Source organism: Panulirus ornatus, chromosome 26 (assembly GCF_036320965.1).
Source record: "Panulirus ornatus isolate Po-2019 chromosome 26, ASM3632096v1, whole genome shotgun sequence".
Lineage (NCBI taxonomy): Eukaryota > Metazoa > Arthropoda > Malacostraca > Decapoda > Palinuridae > Panulirus > Panulirus ornatus.
The window spans coordinates 9,161,889-9,189,762 of record NC_092249.1 but is presented as its reverse complement, the minus strand read 5'-3'; the positions used below and the strand labels follow the sequence as shown (position 1 = coordinate 9,189,762).

General features: G+C 39.3%; 2 pseudogenes; one reads left to right on the top strand and one right to left on the bottom strand.

Annotated features, from left to right (window-relative positions):
* The first annotated feature begins 1,863 nt into the window (after window positions 1-1,863).
* Window positions 1,864-2,981, top strand: LOC139757371 (cytochrome b-like; annotated as a pseudogene).
* A 1,807-nt stretch (window positions 2,982-4,788) lies between these two features.
* The window catches only part of LOC139757461 (NADH-ubiquinone oxidoreductase chain 1-like), a 117,003-nt pseudogene continuing 93,917 nt past the window's right edge, over window positions 4,789-27,874 (bottom strand).

Below are 27,874 nucleotides of genomic sequence, written 5' to 3'. Positions count from 1 at the left end.
TTAATAAAGTCCACTGCAATACCATCCAAACCCGCAGCCTTACCTGCTTTCATCTTCCGCAAAACTTTCACTACCCCTTCTCTGTTTACTTAATCATTCTCCCTAACCCTCTCACTTTCCACATCACCTCGACCAAAACACCCTATATCTGCCACTCCATCATGAAACACATTCAACAAACCTTCAAAATACTCACTCCATCTCCTTCTCACATCACCACTACTTGTTTTCACCTCCCTATTAACCCCCTTTACCGATGTTCTCATTTTTTTCCTTGTCTTACGCACTTTATTTACCTCCTTCCAAAACATCTTTTTATTCTCCCTAAAATTTAATAATACTCTCTCACCCCAACTCTCATTTGCCCTCTTATTCGCCTCTTGCACCTTTCTCTTGACCTCCTGCCTCTTTCTTTTATACATCTCCCAGTCATTTGCATTACTTCCCAGCAAAAATCGCCCAAATGCCTCTCTTTTTTCTTTCACTAATAATCTTACTTCTTCATCCCTCTACTTACTACCCTTACTAATCTGCCCACCTCCCACGATTCTCATGCTACAAGCATCTTTTGCACAAGCCATCACTGCTTCCCTAAATACATCCAATTCCTCCCCCACTCCCCTTGCGTCCTTTGTTCTCGCCTTTTTTGATTCTGTACTGATTCTCTCCTGGTACTTCTCTACACAAGTCTCCTTCCCATGCTCACTTCCTCTCACCACTCTCTCAATAAAATCAAAGCAAAACTTAAGTAATCCATACCCATCATATATCCAAGTTCATAATGAAAAAAATCATGACTACATTTCAAAAAGAAAAGAAAAGACAAAACAAATAAGAGAAATTGCACTACTTCCCACATTCCCACAAATATTATTAATATGGTTGTAGCAATTAAACGCTTTAACACTGTAAAGAATTAAATCTATCAAAATAATCATTTCCATGGGTCCGAACTACAGAAACCATAATGGACAGTCCTAAAGCCCCCTCACATGCCACTATTCCTAAAAAAAAGCAACAAGAAAAAAGATTCATAACCCTGGCAAGATAACCCACAAGTCAAAACAAAAAATACCCCTAACATTACAAACTCGAACCTCAAGAGTGTATTTCAAAGATGCTTTCGTTTTGAACAGAATACTCACATCCCACAAAGCGCCATAACATAAGGTACAAATCAATGTAAAAAAATTAAAATCATCATTAATTTTGATAGTCTATATGAAAACTTTGGTCTTGTAAACCAAAAAAGAATATCAAAATTCTCAAAACATTAGGAAAAAAGTTCTAAGCCCTGTCTTTAATCACCAAAATTAATATTTTAATTAAACTATTTTCTGATATTATTATCTTTTTTATACCAATTATTTTTAATTTTTCTATCAATTTTATTTACTCGTCTAGTTCATCCCCTAGCAGCAGGAATTATCCTCCTTATCCAAACATCCCTAATTTCCCTATCAACCGGCCTAGTTTCTTCATCATTTTGATTCTCATATACTTTATTCTTAGTTTTCCCAAGAGGTATACTAGTCTTATTCATTTACGTTGGCTCACTAGCTTCAAACAAATCCTTTAAAACATCCCTTTTCTATGCTGGACTCATTGCTTTTGTCTCATGTTTTCTGTCAAGAATTTTTTTTTGAGAGATACTTTGTTTTCTTTCCAACCAGTCTCTATACAACACTCTTTTCAATTTACTAAAAACGCATCAGACTACTCATCCGACTTAACACTACTCATTTATAACTTCCCAGTGATAAAAATAACTATTGTAGTAATCTTATATTTACTTTTTACACTTATTGTAGTAGTCGAAGTCACATCAGTTTTTTTTTAGGAGCCTTACGTTTATCAAAATCAATGACAACACCGATCCGAAAAACGAACTCTCTACTTAAAATCATAAACGGAGCCATTGTGGATATAACCATTCCAAGAAATATCTCAACACTCTGAAATTTCGGTTCTTTCTTGGGTTTATGTCTCTCAGTTCAAATTATCACAGGAATTTTCTCACCAATACACTACACAGCAGATATTAATTTAGCCTTTTCCAGTGTTGCCCACATCTGTCGTGACGTTAATTATGGATGACTTTTACGAACAATACACGCCAATGGAGCATCATTATTTTTAATCTGCCTCTACATACATATTGGACGAGGAATTTACTATGGATCCTTCGTATTCATTGAAGTATGAATAATTGGAATCTTCATTTTATTCGCCACAATAGCAACTGCTTTCTTAGGATACGTCTTACCCTAAGGTCAGATATCTTTCTGAGGAGCTACTGTAATTACAAATCTATTCTCTGCAATCCCTTATATTGGCACTGATTTAGTACAATGAATCTGAAGGGGATTTTCTGTAAGAAATGCTACTTTAACACGGTTTTTTACACTTCACCTTTTATTACCCTTTGTAATTATAGCTCTATCCGGTATTCATATTGTTTTCCTTCAACAAAGAGGATCAGGAAATCCACTAGGCATCTCAAGACAACCAGAGAAAGTTCCTTTCCATTCCTACTTCTCTTTTAAAGATCTAGTTGGATTTATTGTTTTACTAACACTATTAGTCATAATTACACTTTTAGACCTCTATCTCTTAGGAGACCCAGACAATTTCATCCCAGCCAATCCAATATTCACTCCAGCTCGCATTGAGCCCAAGTGATACTTCTTATTTGCTTATGCCATTTTACGATCTATCTCTATGGCCAAGTCCTTTCAGTTGCCATCATTATAATTCTACCTGCAACCCACTGTTCAAAGTTCCGAAGATTAGCATTTTAACCCCTAAGTCAATTTTCATTCTGATCTTTAGTATCAATTTTAATTCTACTCACATGAATTGGAGCACGACTGGTAGAAGATCCTTATATTCTAACTGGACAAATCTTAACCGTTTTATATTTTTCTTATTTCGTAACTAATCCTATTTCTATATACTTATGAGATTTTCTCCTAGATTGATTAATTAGTTTATATAAAACCAGCATTTTGAAAACGCTTAGAAAGAGATATTACTCTTATTGATCGAATTCTATATTATATTAATTATCAGTTAAATTCTTGCAGGTTTGGATGGTATTGCAGTGGAATTTATTAAAAAAGGGGGTGACTGTATTGTTGACTGGTTGGTAAGGTTATTTAATGTATGTATGACTCATGGTGAGGTGCCTGAGGATTGGCGGAATGCGTGCATAGTGCCATTGTACAAAGGCAAAGGGGATAAGAGTGAGTGCTCAAATTACAGAGGTATAAGTTTGTTGAGTATTCCTGGTAAATTATATGGGAGGGTATTGATTGAGAGGGTGAAGGCATGTACAGAGCATCAGATTGGGGAAGAGCAGTGCGGTTTCAGAAGTGGTAGAGGATGTGTGGATCAGGTGTTTGCTTTGAAGAATGTATGTGAGAAATACTTAGAAAAGCAAATGGATTTGTATGTAGCATTTATGGATCTGGAGAAGGCATATGATAGAGTTGATAGAGATGCTCTGTGGAAGGTATTAAGAATATATGGTGTGGGAGGCAAGTTGTTAGAAGCAGTGAAAAGTTTTTATCGAGGATGTAAGGCATGTGTACGTGTAGGAAGAGAGGAAAGTGATTGGTTCTCAGTGAATGTAGGTTTGCGGCAGGGGTGTGTGATGTCTCCATGGTTGTTTAATTTGTTTATGGATGGGGTTGTTAGGGAGGTAAATGCAAGAGTCCTGGAAAGAGGGGCAAGTATGAAGTCTGTTGGGGATGAGAGAGCTTGGGAAGTGAGTCAGTTGTTGTTCGCTGATGATACAGCGCTGGTGGCTGATTCATGTAAGAAACTGCAGAAGCTGGTGACTGAGTTTGGTAAAGTGTGTGGAAGAAGAAAGTTAAGAGTAAATGTGAATAAGAGCAAGGTTATTAGGTACAGTAGGGTTGAGGGTCAAGTCAATTGGGAGGTGAGTTTGAATGGAGAAAAACTGGAGGAAGTGAAGTGTTTTAGATATCTGGGAGTGGATCTGTCAGCGGATGGAACCATGGAAGCGGAAGTGGATCATAGGGTGGGGGAGGGGGCGAAAATTTTGGGAGCCTTGAAAAATGTGTGGAAGTCGAGAACATTATCTCGGAAAGCAAAAATGGGTATGTTTGAAGGAATAGTGGTTCCAACAATGTTGTATGGTTGCGAGGCGTGGGCTATGGATAGAGTTGTGCGCAGGAGGATGGATGTGCTGGAAATGAGATGTTTGAGGACAATGTGTGGTGTGAGGTGGTTTGATCGAGTAAGTAACGTAAGGGTAAGAGAGATGTGTGGAAATAAAAAGAGCGTGGTTGAGAGAGCAGAAGAGGGTGTTTTGAAATGGTTTGGGCACATGGAGAAAATGAGTGAGGAAAGATTGACCAAGAGGATATATGTGTCGGAGGTGGAGGGAACGAGGAGAAGAGGGAGACCAAATTGGAGGTGGAAAGATGGAGTGAAAAAGATTTTGTGTGATCGGGGCCTGAACATGCAGGAGGGTGAAAGGAGGGCAAGGAATAGAGTGAATTGGAGCGATGTGGTATACAGGGGTTGACGTGCTGTCAGTGGAGTGAATCAAGGCATGTGAAGCGTCTGGGGTAAACCATGGAAAGCTGTGTAGGTATGTATATTTGCGTGTGTGGACGTGTGTATGTACATGTGTATGGGGGGGGGGGTTGGCCATTTCTTTCGTCTGTTTCCTTGCGCTACCTCGCAAACGCGGGAGACAGCGACAAAGTATAAAAAAAAAAAATCAATTAAATTATAGATAAACAATAGCATAAAGATTTAAATCCTACAAAAAAATATCAGATAATTTGATGATACTGGAAGAAAACTCTTTGAAGCCAAATACATAAGTTTATCATAACGAAAACGAGGCAACGTTCCTCGGACCCACATAAAAACAAAAGCCACACCAGCTTAATATAAAAGAAAAAACTAAAAAGATTACCACCTAAGAATATAACTCTAAAAAGCATCCTTATGAATAAAATCCTCCTATATTCCGACATAAAGATAAGAGCAAAACCTCCTCCTCTATATTCAGTATTAAATCCAGAAACCAATTCAGATTCTCCTTCAGCGAAATCAAAAGGCATTCGATTGGTTTCAGCCAAACAAGATGCTAATCACACTTCCCCTTAAAGGTAAAGTAATCCATAAAAACCAAATCTTTTCTTGATATAATTTAAAAACTTCCAAATTAAACCTCTCATAAAAATAAAAACCTCAATAAAACTAAAGCCAAACTAACTTCATAAGAAATAGTTTGCACAACAGCACGCAAACTCCCTAACAGAATACTTCCTATTTGAAGACCATCTCGCCCTTATAACAGGATACACTCCTAATCTCAAACAACACACACAAAAAACAAAGCTCCAGTGTAAAAATTCATCATCCCCAAATCATAAGGCATAATAGACTACCCAACCAAAGACACATTCAAACTAAACACAGGAGACAAATAATATACAAAGAAATTAGACAAGACCGGAAAGGATTGTTCCTTAGAAAACAACTTCACAGCATCAGAAAAAGGCTGCAAAATTCCTGCGATCCCTACATTAGTAGGCCCCTTACGAATCTGCACATATCCTAAAACTTTTCATTCCAACGAAGTCACAAACGCCACAGTAACTAATACACAAATAATAACCAACAAATACTTCAAAGCAGAAACAATAGAAATAATCAACTAAATTTGTTAATGGGAGCAAACAAATTAGCATATTAACTATAGACATTAAATTCTACAAAAATTAGATTCTAAATTTAATGCATAAATTCTGCCAAAGTAATATTCTACACTAAAAAAGTTATTTCAATTCTTAAATCCTTTCGTACTAAAAGAATCATATTTTCTATAGGAGATAGAAACCGACCTGGCTTCCACCGGTCTAAACTCAAAGGTCGAACAGACCTCCTCTAATAGCCCCTACGTCATCAAGGATCTTTAATTCAACATCGAGGTGACAAACTATTTTTTCGATATGAACTCTCAAAAAAGATTACGCTGTTATCCCTAAAGTAACTTAGTCTTATTTCTCCAAAAGAGGATCGATATAACTTTCATCATAAAAATGATTCATTTTACAAACAAAGCAGTTACTTATTATACTCCTGTCGCCCCATCAAAATATTTCAGTCTAATAACACTAAATATTTAACTAATTTCTAAAACTTATTAATTACAATATAAAGATTGATAGGGTCTTATCGTTCCCTTATATTCTCTAAGCATTTTCACTTAAACGTAAAATTCAAAATCTACAATACAGACAGTCAATTTCTTGTTCAACCGTTCATGCCAGTCCCCAATTAAAGGAAAAATTATTATGCTACCTTAGCAAGGTCGTTAAATTTAAACATCACTGGGCAGGCTAGACTTTATAAAAACTTCCATAAAGACATGTTTTAGATAAACAGGCAGAAATTTTATTTGCCGAATTCCTTTACTGCATCTTCAACTTAATAACAAAGAGCAATTTTTATTCCATCTAATTAATTACTCACAAAGTCAACTTTACTAATAAAATCATTATTTCTAACAATACAACATTTACGATCAAAATTTCATATTTACAAAAGTCATACAAATATCAATTACTAAAAATTTTAGTAATTGTATTTGTGATTATGGTGAGGTGCCTGAGGATTGGCGGATTGCTTCCATAGTGCCATTGCAGAAAGGGGATAAGAGTGAGTCCTCAAATTACAGAGATATAAGTTTATTTAGTATTCCTGGGAAATTGCATGGGAGGGTATTGATTCAGAGGGTTAGGGCCTGTACAGAGCATCAGATTGGGGAAGAGCAGTGTGCCTTCAGAAGTGTTAGAGGATGTGTGGATCAGGTATTTGCTTTGAAGAATGTATGTGACAAATACTTAGAAAAGGAAATGGATTTGTATGCAGCATTTATGGATCTGGAGAAGGCATATGATAGAGTTGATAGAGATGCTCTGTGTAAGGTATTAAGAATATATGGTGTGGGAGGCAAGTTGTTAGAATCAGTGAAAAGCTTTTATCGACGATGTAAGGCATATGCACGTGTAGGAAGAGAGGAGAGTGATTAGTTCGCAGTGAACGTTGGTTTGCGGCAGGGGTGCTTGATGTCTCCATGGTTGTTTAATTTGTTTCTGGATGGGGTTGTTAGGGACGTGAATGAAAGAGTTTTGGAAACAGGGGTAAGTATGCGTTCTGTTGTGGATAAGAGAGCTTGGGAAGCGAGTCAGTTATTGTTCGCTGATGATACAGCACTGGTGGCTGATTCGGGTGAGAAACTGCAAAAGCTGGTGACTGAGTTTGGTAAAGCGTATGAAAGAAGAAAGGTGAGAGTAAATGTGAATAAGAGCAAGGTTATTAGGCACAGTAGGGTTGAGGGACAAGTCAATTGGGAGGTAAGTTTGAATGGAGAAAAACTGGAGGAAGTGAAGTCTTTTAGATATCTGGGAGTGGATGTGGCAACGGATGGAACCATGGAAGCGGAAGTGAATCATAGGGTGGGGGAGGGGGCGAAAGTCCAGGGAGCGTCGAAGAATGTGTGGAAGTCGAGCACTTTATCTTGAAAAGCAAAAATGGGTATGTTTGAAGGAATAGTGGTTCCAACAATGTTATATGGTTACGAGGCGTGAGCTATAGATAGAGTTGTGCGAAGGAGGATGGATGTGCTGGAAATGAGATGTTTGAGGAAAATATGTGGTGTGAGGTGGTTTGATCGAGTAAGTAATGAGAGGGTAAGAGAGATGTTTGGTAGTAAATATAGTGTGGCTGAGAGAGCAAAAGGGTATTTTTTTTTAAATAGTTTGGTCATATGGAGAGAATGACTGAGGAACAGGTTGACAAATTGGATATATGTGTCAGAGGTGGAGGGATCGACAAGAAGTGGGAGACCAAATTGAAGGTGGAAGGATAGAGTGAAAAAGATTTTGAGTGATCGTGGCCTGAACATACAGGACGGTTAAACGCTTGCAAGGAATAGAATGAATTGGAACGATGTGGTACACTGAGGTCGACGAGCTGTCATTGTATTGAGCTAGGGCATGTGGATCGTCTGGGGTAAACCATGGAAAGTTTTGTGAGGCAGGGATGTGGAAAGGGAGTTATGGTTTCAGTACATTATACGTGACAGCTTTGTGACTGAGTGTGAATGAATGTGGCCTTTATGTCTTTTCCTAGCGCTACCTCGTGCACATGTGGTGGGACAGGGGTTTTTATTTCATGTGTGGCGGGGTGGCGACGGGATTGAGTAAGAGCAGACAGTACGAATTATGTACATGTGAATATATGTATATGTCTGTGTGTGTATATATATGTATACGTTGAGATATATAGGCACGTATATGTACGGTTGTGGACGTGTATGTCTGTGGGTTGGGCCATTCTTTCGTCTGTTTTCTTGCGCTACCTCGCTGACGTAGGAGACATTGGCAAAATATAATGAGTAAATATATATATATATATATATATATATATATATATATATATATATATATATATATATATATTTTTAACTATTCGCCATTTCCCGCGTTAGCGAGGTAGCGTTAAGAACAGAGGACTGGGCCTTTTTTGGAATATCCTCACCTGGCCCCCTTTGTTCCTTATTTTGGAAAAAAAAAAAAAGAACGAGAGGGGAGGATTTCCAGCCCCCCGCTCCCTCCACTTTCAGTCGCCTTCTACGACACGCAGGGAATGCGTGGGAAGTATTCTTAATCCCCTATATATATATATATATATATATATATATATATATATATATATATATATATATATATATATATATATATATATATATATATATATATATATATATATATATATATATATGTACATATATATATATATATATATATATATATATATATATATATATATATATATATATATATATATATATATATATATATATATATATATATATATATATATATATATATATTTATGTATATATATATATATATATATATATATATATATATATATATATATATATATATATATATATATATATATATATATATATATATATATATATATATATATATATATATATATATATATTCGGTTATTAGGTACAGTAGGGTTGAGGGTTAAGTCAATTGGGAGGTAAGTTTGAGTGGATAAAAACTGGAGGAAGTAAAGTGTTTTAGATATCTGAGAGTGGATCTGGCAGCGGATGGAGTCATAGAAGCGGAAGTGAATCATAGGGTGGGGGAGGGGGCGAAAATTCTGGGAGCCTTGAAAAATGTTTGAAAGTCGAGAGCATTATATCGGTAATCAAAAATGAGTATGTTTCAATGAATAGTGGTTCCAACAATGTTGTATGGCTGCGAGGCGTGGGCTATGGATAGAGTTCTGCGTAGGAGGGGGGATGTGCTGGAAATGAGATGTTTGAGGACAATATGTGGTGTGAGGTGGTTTGATCGAGTAAGTAATGTAAGGGTAAGTGAGTTGTGTGGAAATAAAAAGAGTGTGGTTGAGAGAGCAGAAGTGGGTGTTTTGAAATGGTTTGGTCACATGGAGAGAATGAGTGAGGAAAGATTGACAAAGAGGATATATGTGTCAGAGGTGGAGGGAACGAGGAGAAGTGGGAGACCAAATTGAAGGTGGAAAGATGGGTGAAAAAGATTTTGTGTGATCGGGGCCTGAACATGCAGGAGGGTGAAAGGCGTGCAAGGAATAGACTGAATTGGAACGATGTGGTATTCCGGGGTCGACGTGCTGTCAATGGATTGAACCAGGGCATGTGAAGCGTCTGGGGTAAACCATGGAAAGTTCTGTGGGGCCTGGATGTGGAAAGGGAGCTGTGGTTTCGGTGCGTTATTACATGACAGATAGAGACTGAGTGTGAACGAATGGGGCATTTGTTGTCTTTTCCTAGCACTACCTCGCAGACATGAGGGGAAGGGGGTTGTTATTCCATGTGAAGCGAGGTGGCAATGGGAATAAATAAAGGCAGAAAGTATGAATTATGTGCATGTGTATATATTTATATGTCTATGTGTGTATATATATATGTGTACATTGAGATGTATAGGTATGTATATTTGCGTGTGTGGACGTGTATGTATATACATGTGTATGTGGGTGGGTTGGGCCATTCTTTCGTCTGTTTCATTGCGCTACCTCGCTAACGCGGGAGACAGCGAGAGAGCAAAATATATATATATATATATATATATATATATATATATATATATATATATATATATATATATATATATATATTTTTTTTTTCTTTTTCTTTTTTTTTTTTTTTTTCAAAGGAAGGAACAGAGAATTGGGCCGGGTGGGGGTATTCCCTCAGGGGCCCAGTCCTCTGTTCTTAGCGCTACCTCGCTAATGCGGGAAGTGGCGAATGGTTTGAAAGAAAGAAAGATACATATATATATATATATATATATATATATATATATATATATATATATATATATATATATATATATATATATATATATTTCTTTCTTTTTCTTTTAAACTATTTGCCATTTCCCGCGTTAGCGAGGTAGCATTAAGAACAGAGGACTGGGCCTTTGTGTGATATCCTCACCTGGCCCTTCCTCTGTTCCTCCTTTTGGAAAATTAAAAAAAAAAACGACAGGGGAGGATTTCCAGCCCCCCGCTCCCTCCCCTTTTAGTCACCTTCTACGACACGCAGGGAATACGTGGGAAGTATTCTTAATCCCCTATCCCCAGGGATATATATATATATATATATATATATATATATATATATATATATATATATATATATATATATATATATATATATATATATATATATATATATATATATATATATATATATATATATATATATATATATATATATATATATATACATATATATATATATACATATATATATATATATATATATATATATATATATATATATATATATATATATATATATATATATATATATATATATATATATATATATATATATATATATATATATATATATATATATATATACTTTTTTTTTTTTTTTTCTTTATACTTTGTCGCTGTCTCCCGCGTTTGCGAGGTAGCGCAAGGAAACAGACGAAAGAAATGGCCCAACCCCCCCCCCCCCCATACACATGTACATACACACGTCCACACACGCAAATATACATACCTACACAGCTTTCCATGGTTTACCCCAGACGCTTCACATGCCTTGATTCACTCCACTGACAGCACGTCAACCCCTGTATACCACATCGCTCCAATTCACTCTATTCCTTGCCCTCCTTTCACCCTCCTGCATGTTCAGGCCCCGATCACACAAAATCTTTTTCACTCCATCTTTCCACCTCCAATTTGGTCTCCCTCTTCTCCTCGTTCCCTCCACCTCCGACACATATATCCTCTTGGTCAATCTTTCCTCACTCATTCTCTCCATGTGCCCAAACCATTTCAAAACACCCTCTTCTGCTCTCTCAACCACGCTCTTTTTATTTCCACACATCTCTCTTACCCTTACGTTACTTACTCGATCAAACCACCTCACACCACACATTGTCCTCAAACATCTCATTTCCAGCACATCCATCCTCCTGCGCACAACTCTATCCATAGCCCACGCCTCGCAACCATACAACATTGTTGGAACCACTATTCCTTCAAACATACCCATTTTTGCTTTCCGAGATAATGTTCTCGACTTCCACACATTTTTCAAGGCTCCCAAAATTTTCGCCCCCTCCCCCACCCTATGATCCACTTCCGCTTCCATGGTTCCATCCGCTGACAGATCCACTCCCAGATATCTAAAACACTTCACTTCCTCCAGTTTTTCTCCATTCAAACTCACCTCCCAATTGACTTGACCCTCAACCCTACTGTACCTAATAACCTTGCTCTTATTCACATTTACTCTTAACTTTCTTCTTCCACACACTTTACCAAACTCAGTCACCAGCTTCTGCAGTTTCTCACATGAATCAGCCACCAGCGTTGTATCATCAGCGAACAACAACTGACTCACTTCCCAAGCTCTCTCATCCCCAACAGACTTCATACTTGCCCCTCTTTCCAGGACTCTTGCATTTACCTCCCTAACAACCCCATCCATAAACAAATTAAACAACCATGGAGACATCACACACCCCTGCCGCAAACCTACATTCACTGAGAACCAATCACTTTCCTCTCTTCCTACACGTACACATGCCTTACATCCTCGATAAAAACTTTTCACTGCTTCTAACAACTTGCCTCCCACACCATATATTCTTAATACCTTCCACAGAGCATCTCTATCAACTCTATCATATGCCTTCTCCAGATCCATAAATGCTACATACAAATCCATTTGCATTTCTAAGTATTTCTCACATATATATATATACATATATACATATATGTATATATGTGTGTGTGTGTGTGTGTGTGTGTGTGTGTGTGAGTGCGTGTGTATGAGGAAGTATTAGGAGACACTGAGTACAGGATGGAAAAACGTGAGAACAAAGGACGTAAGAGGACTGGGGAAGGAATGGAATGCATTTAGGGAAGCAGTGATGGCTTGTGGAAAAGATGCTTGTGACATGAGAAGCCTGGAAGGTGGGATGATTAGAAAGGGAAGTGAGTGGTGGGTTGAAGAAGTAAGATTATTAGTGAAAGAAAAGAACGATTTTTGCAGAAAAATAATGCAAACGACTGGGAGATGTATAAATGAAAGAGGTAGGATGTCAAGGGAAAGGTGCAAGAGGTGAAAAACAGGGCAAATGAGAGTTGGAGTGAGACAGGATCATTAAATTTTAGCGAGAATAAAAAGATATTTTCGAAGGAGATAAATAAAGTGCGTAAGACAAGGGAACAAATGGGAACATCAGTGAAGGGAGCGGGGGGATAATGGGGAGGTGATAACAATTAGTGGTGATATGAGAAGATGGATAGAGTATTTTGAAGGTTTGATGAATGTGGTTGATGGTAGAGTGGCTTTGGTCGAGGTGGTGTGCAAAGTGAGAAGACTAGAGAGATTGGTTTGGTAAAAAGAAAAGAGGTATCAAAAGCTCTGCGGAAGATGAAAGCCGGCAAGGCAACAGTTTTGGAAGGTTTTGCAGAGGAATTTATTAAAAAAGGGGATGACTGTATTGTTGAGTGGTTGGTAAGATTATTTAATGTATGTATGACTCATTGTGAGGTCCTGAGGATTGGCGGAAAGCTTGCATAGTGCCATTGTACAAAGGCAAAGGGGATAAAAATGAGTCCTCAAATTACATAGGTGTAAGTTTGTTGAGTATTCCTGGGAGGTTATACGGGAGGGTATTGATTGAGAGGGTGAAGGCATATAAAGAGTATCAGATTGGGGAAGAGCAGTGTGGTTTCAGAAGTGGTAGAGGATGTGTGGATCAGGTGTTTGCTTTGAAGAATGTATGTGAGAAATACTTAGGAAAGCAAATGGATTTGTATGTAGCATTTATGGATCTGGAGAAGGCATATGATAGAGTTGATAGAGATGTTCTGTGGAAGGTTTTAAGAATATATGGTGTGGGAGGCAAGTTGTTAGAAGCAGTGAAAAGTTTTTATCGAGGATGTAAGGCATGTGTGCGTGTAGGAAGAGAGGAGAGTGATTGGTTCTCAGTGAATGTAGGTTTGCGGCAGGGGTGTGTGATTTCTCCGTGGTTGTTTAATTTGTTTATGGATGGGGTTGTTAGGGAGGTGAATGCAAGAGTTTTGGAAAGAGGGGCAAGTATGCAGTTTATTGTGAATGAAACAGCTTGGGAAGTGAGTCAGTTGTTGTTCGCTGATGATAAAGGGCTAGTGGCTGGTTCGGCTGAAAAACTGCAGAAGCTGATGACTGAGTTTGGCAAAGTTTGTGAAAGAACGAAGCTGAGAGTAAATGTGAATAAGAGCAAGGTTATTAGGTACAGTAGGGTTGAGGGACAAGTTAATTGGGAGGTAAGTTTGAATGTAGAAAAACTGGAGGAAGTGAATTGTTTTAGATATCTGGGAGTGGATTTGGCAGTGGATGGAACCTATGGAAGCGGAAGTGAATCATAGGGTGGGGGAGGGGTCAAAATTCCTGGGAGCGTTGAAAAATGTGTTGAAGTCGAGAACGTTATCTTCGAAAGCAAAAATGGGATTGTTTGAAGATATGGTGTTTCCAACAATGTTATATGGCTGCGAGGCGTTGGCTATAGATGGAGTTGTGCGGAGGAGGGTGGATGTGCTGGAAATGAGATATTTGGAACAATATGTGGTGTGAGGTAGTTTGATCGAGTAAGTAATGAAAGGGTAAGAGAGATATGTGGTAATGAAAGGAGTGTGGTTGAAAGAGCAGAAGAGAGTGTTTTGAAATGGTTTGGTCACATGGAGAGAATGAGATCGGAAAGATTGCCCATAAGGATATATATGTCAGAGGTGGAGGGAACGAGAAGTGAGAGACCAAATTGGAGGTGGAAAGTGATTGGGGCCTGAACATGCAGGAGTGTGAAAGGCGTGCAAGGAATAGAGTGAACTGGAAAGATGTGGTATACCGAGGTCGACTATACGTATGCAATAGGGACGTAAACCACGTCCTTTTAGAATCATCATCAACATATCAAACAGATGAATGATTGCTCTTCTATAGTGTAAACTTCAACAGTCAAAAGTATACTAAATCTCTCACATAGGAGTATTTCACACTAGCATTTCTCTTCAGAGTGTAGAAAGGACTATGTCACGTAAAAACAGCAAGAGGTCTCGTACATACTGTTGTAAATAGCCTTCTCGCTCTGCCCTCCACCCAAACGAATCGACAAAAATAAAATCCCATAGACCAAAGAAAAATGAGAAATTTCGAACATGGCTACACATCTGCCGCGTTAATAGACACTCATACTGCCTCCCCTATCGCCCATTTCAACGAAAATGCTTCTCTTAGAAGCAATTTCTCGCTATAACAAAGCCTTCATGTGACAAGATTCCCGCAATTACCCAGACCGTAATGAAGGAACCGAGCGTTGCATATGGGGAGAGAAATGTTGCTAATGAAAAATTTAAATTTGTGAAAAATTTTGGGAAAGACACTCTATGTATGAATTTAGAATGATAAGTTGGAAATAGGTTTTGAATGTATTGTCTTATGCCTGATCATATATATATATATATATATATATATATATATATACGAATAAAGTGCATATGAACGCACACCTTCATAGAACATACAAACCTCCAACAGCCAGGATCGAACCTGGGTCCCTTGTGCAAGAGGTAGGCATGTAACCGCTAGGCTATGGAACTGTATAATAGGAAACAACTATTCGAAATACTAGCGTTTTACCGAACCTAACTGTACAATGCGGAGGTATATGAATATATACCTTCGCGTTGTACAGTTAGGTTCGGTAAAACGCTATCAGCTGGCTATGTGCGTCTGTTCGGAAACAACCGGTATAGACCCCGTTGCTCACCATTGGGAGACGAAGGGTATTCGAGTACTTAGTATTTCGAATAGTTGTTTCCTATTATAGAGTCCCATAGCCTAGCGGTTAGGATGCCTGCCTCTTGCACAGGGGGCCCGGGTTCGATCCTGGCTGTTTGAGGTTTGTATGTTCTATTATATATATATATATATATATATATATATATATATATATATATATATATATATATATATATATATATATATTTATTTATTTTTATTTATTTATTATACTTTGTCGCTGTCTCCCGCGTTTGCGAGGTAGCGCAAGGAAACAGACGAAAGAAATAGCCCAACCCCCCTCCCATACACATGTATATACATACGTCCACACACGCAAATATACATACCTACACAGCTTTCCATGGTTTACCCCAGACGCTTCACATGCCTTGATTCAATCCACTAACAGCACGTCAACCCCGGTATACCACATCGCTCCAATTCACTCTATTCCTTGCCCTCCTTTCACCCTCCTGCATGTTCAGGCCCCGATCACACAAAATCTTTTTCACTCAATCTTTCCACCTCCAATTTGGTCTCCCTCTTCTCCTCGTTCCCTCCACCTCCGACACATATATCCTCTTGGTCAATCTTTCCTCACTCATTCTCTCCATGTGCCCAAACCACTTCAAAACACCCTCTTCTGCTCTCTCAACCACGCTCTTTTTATTTCCACACATCTCTCTTACCCTTACGTTACTTACTCGATCAAACCACCTCACACCACACATTGTCCTCAAACATCTCATTTCCAGCACATCCATCCTCCTGCGCACAACTCTATCCATAGCCCACGCCTCGCAACCATACAACATTGTTGGAACCACTATTCCTTCAAACATACCCATTTTTGCTTTCCGAGATAATGTTCTCGACTTCCACACATTCTTCAAGGCCCACAGAATTTTCGCCCCCTCCCCCACCCTATGATCCACTTCCGCTTCCATGGTTCCATCCGCTGCCAGATCCACTCCCAGATATCTAAAACACTTCACTTCCTCCAGTTTTTCTCCATTCAAACTCACCTCCCAATTGACTTGACCCTCAACCCTACTGTACCTAATAACCTTGCTCTTATTCACATTTACTCTTAACTTTCTTCTTCCACACACTTTACCAAACTCAGTCACCAGCTGCTGCAGTTTCTCACATGAATCAGCCACCAGCGTTGTATCATCAGCGAACAACAACTGACTCACTTCCCAAGCTCTCTCATCCCCAACAGACTTCATACTTGCCCCTCTTTCCAAAACTCTTGCATTTACCTCCCTAACAACCCCATCCATAAACAAATTAAACAACCATGGAGACATCACACACCCCTGCCGCAAACCTACATTCACTGAGAACCAATCACTTTCCTCTCTTCCTACATGTACACATGCCTTACATCCTCGATAAAAACTTTTCACTGTTTCTAACAACTTTCCTCCCACACCATATATTCTTAATACCTTCCACAGAGCATCTCTATCAACTCTATCATATGCCTTCTCCAGATCCATAAATGCTACATACAAATCCATTTGCTTTTCTAAGTATTTCTCACATACATTCTTCAAAGCAAACACCTGATCCACACATCCTCTACCACTTCTGAAACCACACTGCTCTTCCCCAATCTGATGCTCTGTACATGCCTTCACCCTCTCAATCAATACCCTCCCATATAATTTACCAGGAATACTCAACAAACTTATACCTCTGTAATTTGAGCACTCACTCTTATCCCCTTTGCCTTTGTACAATGGCACTATGCACGCATTCCGTCAATCCTCAGGCACCTCACCATGAGTCATACATACATTAAATAACCTTACCAACCAGTCAACAATACAGTCACCCCCTTTTTTAATAAATTCCACTGCAATACCATCCAAACCTGCTGCCTTGCCGGCTTTCATCTTCCGCAAAGCTTTCACTACCTCTTCTCTGTTTACCAAATCATTTTCCCTAACCCTCTCACTTTGCACACCACCTCGACCAAAACACCCTATATCTGCGACTCTATCATCAAACACATTCAACAAACCTTCAAAATACTCACTCTATCTCCTTCTCACATCACCACTACTTGTTATCACCTCCCTATTAGCCCCCTTCACTGAAGTTCCCATTTGCTCCCTTGTCTTACGCACTATATTTACCTCCTTCCAAAACACCTTTTTATTCTCCCTAAAATTTAATGATACTCTCTCACCCCAACTCTCATTTGCCCTCTTTTTCACCTCTTGCACCTTTCTATTGACCTCCTGTCTCTTTCTTTTATACATTTCCCACTCATTTGCATTTTTTCCCTACAAAAATCGTCCAAATGCCTTTTTCTTCTGTTTCACTAATAATATTATTTCTTCATCCCACCACTCACTACCCTTTCTAATCAACCCACCTACCACGCTTCTCATGCCACAAACATATTTTGCGCAAGCCATAACTGCTTCCCTAAATATATCCCATTCCTCCCCCATTCCTCTTACCTCCTTTGTTCTCACCATCTTTCCATTCTGTAGTCAGTCTCTCCTGATACCTCCTCACACAAGTCTCCTTCCCAAGCTCACTTACTCTCACCTCACCTCACCCTCTTCACTCCAACATTCTCTCTTCTTTTCTGAAAACCCCCGCAAATCTTCACCCTCGCCTCCACAAGATAATGATCCTTACAGTTTCACCTCTCAGCACATTAACATCCAAAAGTCTCTCTTTCGCGCGCCTGTCAATTAACACCAAATCCGATAACGCTCTCTGGCCACCTCTCCTACTTACATACGTACACTTATGTATATTTCGCTTTTTTAGCGAGGTATTCCCAATCACCAGACCTTTTTCAGCACATAAATCTACAAGCTCTTCACCATTTCCATTTACAACACTGAACACCCCATGTATACCAATTATTCCCTCAACTGCCACATTACTCACCTTTGCATTTAAATCACCCATCACTATAACCGGTCTTGTGCATCAAAACCACTAACACACTCATTCAGCTGCTCCCAAAACACTTGCCTCTCATGATCTTTCTTCTCATGCCCAGGTGCATTTGCACTAATAATGACCTATCTCTCTCCATCAACTTTCAGTTTTACCCATATTAATCTAGAATTTATTTTCTTACATTCTATCACATACTCCCACAAATCCTGTTTCAGGAGTAGTGCTACTCCTCCTCTTGCTCTTGTCCTCTCACTAACCCCTGACTTTACTCCCAAGACATTCCCAAACCACTCTTCCCCTTTACCCTTGAGCTTCGTTTCACACAGAGCCAAAACATCCAGGTTCCTTTCCTCAAACATACTGCCTATCTCTCCTTTTTTCACATCTTGGTTACATCCACACACATATAGACACCCCAATCTGAGCCTTCGAGGAGGATGAGCACTTTCCGCGTGACTCATGATAATAATATAATAATAATAATAATAACATATATTATTAAGGCAAAGGGGATAATAGTGAGTGCTCAAATTACAGAGGTATAAGTTTGTTGAGTATTCCTGGTAAATTATATGGGAGGGTATTGATTGAGAAGGTGAAGGCATGTAAAGAGCATCAGATTGGGGAAGAGCAGTGTGGTTTCAGAAGTGGTAGAGGATGTATGGATAAGGTGTTTGCTTTGAAGAATGTATGTGAGAAATACATAGAAAAGCAAATGGATTTGTATGTAGCATTTATGGTTCTGGAGAAGACATATGATAGAGTTGATAGAGATGCACTGTGGAACGTATTGAAAATATATAGTGTGGGAGGGAAGTTGTTAGAAGCAGTGAAAAGTTTATATTCAGGATGTAAGGCATGTGTACATGTAGGAAGAGAGGAAAGTGATTGATTCTCAGTGAATATAGGTTTGCGGCAGGGGTGTGTGATGTCTCCATGGTTGTTTAATTTGTTTATGGATGGGGTTGTTAAGGAGGTGAATGCAAGGGTTTTGGAAAGAGGGGCAAGTATGCAGTCTGTTGTGGATGAGAGAGCTTGGGAAGTGGGTCAGTTGTTATTCGCTGACGATACACCGCTGGTGGCTGATTCATGTGAGAAACTGCAGAAGCTGGTGACTGAGTTTGATTAAGTGTGTGAAAGAAGAAAGTTAAGAGTACATGTGAATAAGAGCAAGGTTATTAGGTACAGTAGGGTTCAGGGTCAAGTCAATTGGGAGGGAAGTTTAAATGGAGAAAAACTGGAGGGAGTAAAGTGTTTTAGATATCTGGGAGTGGATCTGGCAGCGGATGGAACCAAGGAAGCGGAAGTGAATCATAGGGTGGGGGAGGGGGCGAAAATTCTGGGAGACTTGAAGAATGTTTGGAAGCCGAGAGCATTATCTCGGAAAGCAAAAATGGGTATATTTGAAAGAATAGTGGTTCCAACAATATTGTATGGCTGCGAGGCGTGGGCTATGGTAAAGTGGTGCGCAGGAGGGTGGATGTGCTGGAAATGAGATGTTTGAGGACAATATGTGGTATGAGGTGGTTTGATCGAGTAAGTGATGTAAGGGTAAGAGATATGTGTGGAAATAAAAAGAGTGTGGTTGAGAGAGCAGAAGAGGGTGTTTTGAAGTGATTTGGTCATATGGAGATGAGTGTGGAGGGATTGACCAAGAGGATATATGTGTCGGAGGTGGAGGGAACGAGAAGTGGGAGACCAAATTGGAGGTGGAAAGATGGGGTGAAAAAGATTTTGAGTAATCGCGGCCTGAACATGCAGGACGGTGAAAGGAGTGCAAGGAATAGAGTGAATTGGAACGATGTGGGATACCGCAGTCGACGTGCTGTCAGTGGATTGAACCAGGGCATGTGAAGCGTCTGGGTAAACCATGTAAAGTTCTGTGGAGCCTGGATGTGGAAAGGTAGTTGTGGTTTCAGTGCATTATTACATGACAGCTAGAGACTGAATGTGAATGAATGGGGCCATTGTTGTCTTTCCCTAGCGCTACCTCTTACACATGAGGGGGGAATGGGTTGTTATTCCATGTGTGGCGAGGTGGCGATGAGAATAGATTAAGGCAGACAGTATGAATTATGTACATGTGTATATATGTATATGTCTGTGTGTGTATACATATGTGTATAGGTATATATATTTGCGTGTGTTGACATATATGTATATACATGTGTATGTGGATGGGTTGGGTCATTCTTTCGTCCGTTTCCTTGCGCTACCTCGCTAACGCGGGACACAAATATATATATATATATATATATATATATATATATATATATATATATATATATATATATATATATATATATATATATATATATATATATATATATAAATATATATATATATATATATATATATATATATATATATATATATATATATATATATATATATATGTATATATATATATATATATATATATATATATATATATATATATATATATATATATATATAGTTGGTAAACAGAGAAGAGGTAGTAAAAGCTTTGCGGAAGATGAAAGCCGGCAAGGCAGCAGGTTTGGATGGTATTGTAGTGGAATTTATTAAAAAAGGGGGTGACTGTATTGTTGACTGGTTGGTAAGGTTATTTAATGTATGTATGACTCATGGTGAGGTGCCTGAGGATTGGCGGAATGCGTGCATAGTGCCATTGTACAAAGGCAAAGGGGATAAGAGTGAGTGCTCAAATTACAGATGTATAAGTTTGTTGAGTATTCCTGGCAAATTATATGGGAGGGTATTGATTGAGAGGGTGAAGGCATGTACAGAGCATCAGATTGGGGAAGAGCAGTGTGGTTTCAGAAGTGGTAGAGGATGTGTGGATCAGGTGTTTGCTTTGAAGAATGTATGTGAGAAATACTTAGAAAAGCAAATGGATTTGTATGTAGCATTTATGGATCTGGAGAAGGTATATGATAGAGTTGATAGAGATGCTCTGTGGAAGGTATTAAGAACATATGGTGTGGGAGGCAAGTTGTTAGAAGCAGTGAAAAGTTTTTATCGAGGATGTAAGGCATGTGTACGTGTAGGAAGAGAGGAAAGTGATTGGTTCTCAGTGAATGTAGGTTTGCGGCAGGGGTGTGTGATGTCTCCATGGTTGTTCAATTTGTTTATGGATGGGGTTGTTAGGGAGGTAAATGCAAGAGTTTTGGAAAGAGGGGCAAGTATGAAGTCTGTTGGGTATGAGAGAGCTTGGGAAGTGAGTCAGTTGTTGTTCGCTGATGATACAGCGCTGGTGGCTGATTCATGTGAGAAACTGCAGAAGCTGGTGACTGAGTTTGGTAAAGTGTGTGAAAGAAGAAAGTTAAGAGTAAATGTGAATAAGAGCAAGGTTATTAGGTACAGTAGGGTTGAGGTTGGGAGGTGAGTTTGAATGGAGAAAAACTGGAGGAAGTGAAGTGTTTTAGATATCTGGGAGTGGATCTGGCAGCGGATGGAACCATGGAAGCGGAAGTGGATCATAGGGTGGGGGAGGGGGCGAAAATTCTGGGAGCCTTGAAGAATGTGTGGAAGTCGAGAACATTATCTCGGAAAGCAAAAATGGGTATGTTTGAAGGAATAGTGGTTCCAACAATGTTGTATGGTTGCGAGGCGTGGACTATGGATAGAGTTGTGCCCAGGAGGATGGATGTGCTGGAAATGAGATGTTTGTAGACAATGTGTGGTGTGAGGTGGTTTGATCGAGTAAGTAACGTAAGGGTAAGAGAGATGTGTGGAAATAAAAAGAGCGTGGTTGAGAGAGCAGAAGAGGGTGTTTTGAAATGGTTTGGGCACATGGTGAGAATGAGTGAGGAAAGATTGACCAAGAGGATATATGTGTCGGAGGTGGAGGGAACGAGGAGAAGAGGGAGACCAAATTGGAGGTGGAAAGATGGAGTGAAAAAGATTTTGTGTGATCGGGGCCTGAACATGCAGGAGGGTGAAAGGAGGGCAAGGAATAGAGTGAATTGGAGCGATGTGGTATACCGGGGTTGACGTGCTGTCAGTGGATTGAATCAAGGCATGTGTATGGGGGTGGGTTGGGCCATTTCTTTCGTCTGTTTCCTCGCGCTACCTCGCAAACGCGGGAGACAGCGAAAAAGCAAAAAAAAAAAAAAAAAAAAAAATATATATATATATATATATATATATATATATATATATATATATATATATATATATATATATATATATATATATATATATATGTAATTTTCCAAAAGAAGGAACAGAGAAGGGGGCCAGGTGAGGGTATTCCCTCAAAGGCCCAGTCCTCTGTTCTTAACGTTACCTCGCTATCGCGGGAAATGGCGAATAGTATGAAAAAAAAGAAAAAAAAAATGTATATATATATATATATATATATATATATATATATATATATATAGGTACAGTAGGGTCGGAGGTGGAGGGAACGAGGAGAAGAGGGAGACCAAATTGGAGGTGGAAAGATGGAGTGAAAAAGATTTTGTGTGATCGGGGCCTGAACATGCAGGAGGGTGAAAGGAGGGCAAGGAATGGAGTGAATTGGAGCGATGTGGTATACAGGGTTTGACGTGCTGTCAGTGGATTGAATCAAGGCATGTGAAGCGTCTGGGGTAAACCATGGAAAGCTGTGTAGGTATGTATATTTGCGTGTGTGGACGTGTGTATGTACATGTGTATGGGGGGGGGGGGGGTGGGGCCATTTCTTTCGTCTGTTTCCTTGCGCTACCTCGCAAACGCGGGAGACAGCGACAAAGTATAAAAAAAAAAAAAAAAAAAAAAAAAAAAATATATTATTTTATATTTTATTTTTATTTTGCTTTGTCGCTGTCTCCCGCGTTTGCGAGGTAGCGCAAGGAAACAGACGAAAGAAATGGCCCAACCCACCCCCATACACAAGTATATACGTACACGTCCACACACGCAAATATACATACCTATACATCTCAATGTACACATATATATACACACACAGACATATACATATATACACATGTACATAATTCATACTATCTGCCTTTATTTATTCCCATCACCACCTCACCACACATGGAATAACATCCCCCTCCCCCCTCATGTGTGCGAGGTAGCGCTAGGAAAAGACAACAAAGGCCCCATTCGTTCACACTCAGTCTCTAGCTGTCATGTAATAATGCCCGAAACCACAGCTCCCTTTCCACATCCAGGTCCCACAGAACTTTCCATGGTTTACCCCAGACATTTCACATATATACCTGATCCCATACCTGAATGGCCTCAGAACAGGATCTTTTGGACAGTGGGTTGAATAAAGGAGGCTGTCTTGGAAGAATAGGGGATAAATGCTTCCATTCCCTGGTAAATAACTAAATGGATTTTCTGTATTTAGAAACATTTGATGCCGTTTTGCATGGGAGGCTGATTAAAAAGTTGGATCCCCTGACAGGGATAAGGAGAAAACTCCCCCAGTGGATACAAGATTATCTGAGTGGAAGGGAATAATGGATACTTGCCAAAGAAGACACTAAATGGTTCGAAGTGAGTAGCAGAGTACCACAGGGTGCTCATCAGAACCATTACTCTTCGTGATCTATGTCAATGACTTGCCTGAAGGTATGGACTTGTGCCGTCATATGTTTGCTTGTGATGAAAAGGTCATGAGGGGAGTGAAAAGTGAGGAGGATTGCATCATTTTATTCGTGAATCTAATTAGACAGACTCCAGACAGGGTTGATGAAAATCAACTCGAGCTAATGTAAAGCAGTAAGTGTGGGATGAAGTGAAAGAAGGCCTCAGTATGATTATTGTCTAGCAGGAAATTAGGGTTCTCTGTGTGAAGACTTTTTGGTTAAAACTTCCCCTAACCTGTTGTCATAGTCATACATTAGGAATGAGTTAAAAAGACAAACTGTCTACTAGCAAATATTAGAATATTGATAATCTGGGAGGGATGATTCATTGATTAATAATCTGGGAGGGATGATTCATTAATTAATAATCTGGGAGGGATGATTCATTAATTAATAATCTGGGACGGATGATTCATTAATTAATAATCTGGGAGGGATGATTCATTAATTAATAATCTGGGAGGGATGATTCATTAATTAATAATCTGGGAGGGATGATTCATTAATTAATAATCTGGGAGGGATGATTCATTAATTAATAATCTGGGAGGGATGATTCATTAATTAATAATCTGGGAGGGATGATTCATTAATTAATAATCTGGGACGGATGATTCATTAATTAATAATCTGGGAGGGATGATTCATTGATTAATAATCTGGGAGGGATGATTCATTAATTAATAATCTGGGACGGATGATTCATTAATTTGTATTTTTTTTGCTAGTTCAGAGACTTAAGATAACCATTACTGTTCCCAAATTTTATCACATGCTTTTTCTGTATGCTATTGTTACAGGATGTTGAAAGAACTATCTTTTTTTTTTATGGAACAGAATGCTAAATACATTAATCAGAGCCATCTCGTTAACACCTATCTTTTTGTGATAAATACTTTATGGATTAGCTAGAATTAAAGTTTTTCTCACCAAAAATATCATATTTTTAGAATTTTCAGTAGATGTTTATGGAAATTAAACACTTTTACATGAACTCATAAATTGAGAATGTACTAATCATTAGCATATGTTGTGTCACATATGTAGCAGTAGATTTATTTGTTTATTATGTATATTAAAATAAAAGGATCAATGATGCAGAAACACATGCATTGTTAGTCAAAATGCATAAAAGAAGTAACTGGGGATAGGGGAGAAAGAATACTTCCCACGTATTCCCTGCGTGTCATAGAAGCCGACTAAAAGGGAAGGGAGCGGGGGGGCTGGGAATCCTCCCCTCTCGTTTTTTTTTAATTTTCCAAAAGAAGGAAAAGAGAAGGGGGCCAGGCGAGGATATTCCCTCAAAGGCCCATTCCTCTGTTATCAACGCTACCTCGCTATCGCGGGAAATGGCGAATAGTATAAAAAATATATATATATATATATATATATATATATATATTTTTTTTTTTTTTTTTTTTTTTTTTTTATACTTTGTCGCTGTCTCCCGCGTTTGCGAGGTAGCGCAAGGAAACAGACGAAAGAAATGGCCCAACCCCCCCCCCCATACACATGTACATACACACGTCCAGACACGCAAATATACATACCTACACAGCTTTCCATGGTTTACCCCAGACGCTTCACATGCCTTGCTTCAATCCACTGACAGCACGTCAACCCCTGTATACCACATGACTCCAATTCACTCTATTTCTTGCCCTCCTTTCACCCTCCTGCATGTTCAGGCCCCGATCACACAAAATCTTTTTCACTCCATCTTTCCACCTCCAATTTGGTCTCCCTCTTCTCCTCGTTCCCTCCACCTCCGACACATATATCCTCTTGGTCAATCTCTCCTCACTCATTCTCTCCATGTGCCCAAACCATTTCAAAACACCCTCTTCTGCTCTCTCGACCACGCTCTTTTTATTTCCACACATCTCTCTTACCCTTACGTTACTTACTCGATCAAACCACCTCACACCACTCATTGTCCTCAAACATCTCATTTCCAGCACATCCATCCTCCTGCGCACATCTCTATCCATAGCCCACGCCTCGCAACCATACAGCATTGTTGGAACCACTATTCCCTCAAACATACCCATTTTTGCTTTCCGAGATAATGTTCTCGACTTCCACACATTTTTCAAGGCTCCCAAAATTTTCGCCCCCTCCCCCACCCTATGATCCACTTCCGCTTCCATGGTTCCATCCGCTGACAGATCCACTCCCAGATATCTAAAACACTTCACTTCCTCCAGTTTTTCTCCATTCAAACTCACCTCCCAATTGACTTGACCCTCACCCCTACTGTACCTAATAACCTTGCTCTTATTCACATTTACTCTCAACTTTCTTCTTCCACACACTTTACCAAACTCAGTCACCAGCTTCTGCAGTTTCTCACATGAATCAGCCACCAGCGCTGTATCATCAGCGAACAACAATTGACTCACTTCCCAAGCTCTCTCATCCCCAACAGACTTCATACTTGCCCCTCTTTCCAGGACTCTTGCATTTACCTCCTTTACAACCCCATCCATAAACAAATTAAACAACCATGGAGACATCACACACCCCTGCCGCAAACCTACATTCACTGAGAACCAATCACTTTCCTCTCTTCCTACACGTACACATGCCTTACATCCTCGATAAAAACTTTTCACTGCTTCTAACAACTTGCCTCCCACACCATATATTCTTAATACCTTCCACAGAGCATCTCTATCAACTCTATCATATGCCTTCTCCAGATCCATAAATGCTACATACAAATCCATTTGCTTTTCTAAGTATTTCTCACATACATTCTTCAAAGCAAACACCTGATCCACACATCCTCTACCACTTCTGAAACCGCACTGCTCTTCCCCAATCTGATGCTCTGTACATGCCTTCACCCTCTCAATCAATACCCTCCCATATAATTTACCAGGAATACTCAACAAACTTATACCTCTGTAATTTGAGCACTCACTCTTATCCCCTTTGCCTTTGTACAATGGCACTATGCACGCATTCCGCCAATCCTCAGGCACCCCACCATGAGTCATACATACATTAAATAACCTTACCAACCAGTCAACAATACAGTCACCCCCTTTCTTAATAAATTCCACTGTAATACCATCCAAACCTGCTGCCTTGCCGGCTTTCATCTTCCGCAAAGCTTTTACTACCTCTTCTCTGTTTATCAAATCATTTTCCCTAACCCTCTCACTTTGCACACCACCTCGACCAAAACACCCTATATCTGCCACTCTGTCATCAGACACATTCAACAAACCTTCAAAATACTCATTCCATCTCCTTCTCACATCACCGCTACTTGTTATCACCTCCCCATTTACGCCCTTCACTGAAGTTCCCATTTGCTCCCTTGTCTTACGCACCCTATTTACCTCCTTCCAGAACACCTTTTTATTCTCCCTAAAATTTACTGATAGTCTCTCACCCCAACTCTCATTTGCCCTTTTTTTCACCTCTTGCACCTTTCTCTTGACCTCCTGTCTCTTTCTTTTATACTTCTCCCACTCAATTGCATTTTTTCCCTGCAAAAATCGTCCAAATGCCTCTCTCTTCTCTTTCACTAATACTCTTACTTCTTCATCCCACCACTCACTACCCTTTCTAAACAGCCCACCTCCCACTCTTCTCATGCCACAAGCATCTTTTGCGCAATCCATCACTAATTCCCTAAATACATCCCATTCCTCCCCGACTCCCCTTACTTCCATTGTTCTCACCTTTTTCCATTCTGTACACAGTCTCTCCTGGTACTTCCCCACACAGGTCTCCTTCCCAAGCTCACTTACTCTCACCACCTTCTTCACCCCAACATTCACTCCTCTTTTCTGAAAACCCATACTAATCTTCACCTTAGCCTCCACAAGATAATGATCAGACATCCCTCCAGTTGCACCTCTCAGCACATTAACATCCAAAAGTCTCTCTTTCGCACGCCTGTCAATTAACACGTAATCCAATAACGCTCTCTGGCCAT